This window comes from Capsicum annuum, chromosome 7 (assembly GCF_002878395.1).
Source record: "Capsicum annuum cultivar UCD-10X-F1 chromosome 7, UCD10Xv1.1, whole genome shotgun sequence".
Classification (NCBI taxonomy): Eukaryota; Viridiplantae; Streptophyta; class Magnoliopsida; order Solanales; family Solanaceae; genus Capsicum; species Capsicum annuum.
Window position 1 is genome coordinate 219,668,130 of NC_061117.1, and position 3,135 is coordinate 219,671,264.

The following is a 3,135-nucleotide window of genomic DNA, read 5'->3' on the forward strand; positions in this document are numbered from 1 at the left end:
AGAGTTTGCCTCCACAACTCTAATTTGTCATTCACACCCCCTCCACAATGCCACATAAATTGAGATAAAAGAAAAAGTACTGTAAATCATAATAATTAACAACTTAAAATATTTAAAAGATATATAAAATTTTAGTTGACTCTCAAAATTGTATCGAAGCCACATAAATTGGGACACAAGGAGTAAATATATTATTTGATAATTACGTAAAAATTATTATAAATCACAATAGTTAACAAGTTAAAATACTTTTTTAAGAATAGATAAAAGTTCTATTCAACTCTCAAAATTTTATCGGTGCAGCATAAATCATGACAAAATAAAAAGTTATTTTCAACCACCTCTTATGCAATTACCAAAAAAAACCCTCTACTCCCACTTAATTACATACCATACCCCAATATACAATAATTTCATTGTTTCATCACAATGGTTTAAATATTTAATATATTCTATTAATTTATATTAATTAACTATAATTACATATTGGAAATAATTTTTTTTAATTTATTTAATTGACTATCATGTTCAAAACTAATTTGTTACCACAAATCACAATAATTAATAACTTAAAATATTTAAAAGACATATAGAAATTTTATTGACTCTCATTATTTTAGCAATGCCACATAAATTGAGATAAAAGAAAAAGTACTGCAAATCTATTATATAGAAGATGTGGTTTCGACCACCTCTTATCCAATTACCAAAATATCCCTTTACTCCCACTTAATTACATACCATATCCCAGTATATAATAATTTTATTATTTCATCATAATGATTTAAATATTTAATATATTCTATTAATTTATATTAATTAACTGTAATTACATATTGAAAGTAAAATTTTTTATTTATTTAATTGACTATCATGTTTAAAACTAATATGTTACCACAAATCACAATAATTAATAACTTAAAATATTTAAAAGACATATAGAAATTTTATTGACTCTCATTATTTTAGCAATGCCACATAAATTGAGATAAAAGAAAAAGTACTGTAAATCATAATAATTAACAACTTAAAATATTTTAAAGACATATAAAATTTTAGTTGACTCTCAAAATTGTATCGAAGCCACATAAATTGGGACACAAGGAGTAAATATATTATTTGATAATTATGTAAAAATTATTATAAATCACAATAATTAATAAGTTAAAATACTTTTTTAAGAATAGATAAAAGTTCTATTCAACTCTCAAAATTTTATCGGTGCAGCATAAATATGATAAAATAAAAAATTATTTTCGACCACCTCTTATACAATTACCAAACACCCCCCCCCCCCTCTACTCCCACTTAATTACATACCATACTTCAATATATAATAATTCCATTGTTTCATCATAATAGTTTAAATATTTAACATATTCTATAAATTTATATTAATTAACTATAACTACATATTGGAAGTAATTTTTTTTTATTTAATTGGCTATCGTTTTATTTAATTGGCTATCGTGTTCAAAACTAATTTGTTACCACAAATCACAATAATTAATAGCTTAAAATATTTAAAAGACATATAGAAATTTTATTGACTCTCATTATTTTAGCAATGCCACATAAATTGAGATAAAAGAAAAAGTACTGTAAATCATAATAATTAACAACTTAAAATATTTTAAACACATATAAAATTTTAGTTGACTCTCAAAATTGTATCGAAGCCACATAAATTGGGACACAAGGAGTAAATATATTATTTGATAATTACGTAAAAATTATTATAAATCACAATAATTAACAAGTTAAAATAATTTTTTAAAAATAGATAAAAGTTCTATTCAACTCTTAAAATTTTATCGGTTCAGCATAAATCATCACAAAATAAAAAATTATCTTAATTCATTGCAACTAAATATTTAAAGTAAATCAATTTTATTATTTTGATTGACTTTTATATAGAAAATTAATATTTTTGTTTATTTATTTATTTTAGTAAATTTAAATTTTAAAATTATTTTTTCTAATATAGAGATACTAATATTTAAACTTAACTTTAAATTTTTAAAGTACAAAATTAATAAATTTAATTTAATAAAATAAATTTCTAATAAATATTTTCTTAGAATTTGTGTTGGGTCAATATGTATCAAGTTAAAAAGAAATAAAGAAAAATATATAGTAAAATTTTATTATTGTGAAAGATAAATATAATGCACTATCCAATAATGTTTAATAATATTATATTTTGCATATGCAAATATAGCATTCCGTATTTAATTAATATACTATTTCGGTGAATTATCGATGATTACTATTGGATATGCTAAAATTATATTAATTTTTATAGTAATAACATAATTAATCACTCTTAATAAATTATTATGTGTCATCTAAGTATTAAGAAATTAAATAATATTTAATGAAAAATAAAATAGACATTAAATGCAAAATTAACTCTAAATATTTTAACTGAATTTTCGTCTTTCGAATGATGATTTTACTATATCATTCCTTATTATAAGTCATTTATGTATTATAAAAGTAAGAATAACAAAATGATATGTCAACATAAAATATTTGATTAACTATCAAAATTATATTAGTGCCACATAAATTGGGACGGGCCAGAAGAAGATATAAAACAACATATATTATTTGAAAATGAAATAAAAAATACTGTAAATAACAATAATTAACAATTTTTTTAAAAAAAAATTGATTGATTTCTCCTTCAGCTGCTTCAAACGTGATTTTAATGTACAGTGATGTTTAAAGAGGGTAAAATGACATAATGAGATTTAAAGAGGATAAAATGTATGCAGTAAAGTGTGAGAAGAATAAAGCATAAGTAAATTTTATTACTATATTTTAAAGAAATTAAAGAAAAGAAGTATAAAGATTATTTGCAAAAGATTTTTACAAACTAATTTAAATATAAATAAAGTAAATTTAAGTACAAAAAAACATGTATCTATCACAAATTTGCTACCAAACACTTCGCACTTTCTTAACATTAGCAAATTTTCTATCAAATATGTGTAGCCATCTTTCTCAACTTTTTACAGCTCCTCAATATTAATTAATATTTCTCTGTTTTAAAAATAAAATAAAGAAAAGAAAATCTCAACTCTTCCTTCTCTATTAAAAAACAACACTCTTTTTCTGTGTTAAAATTAA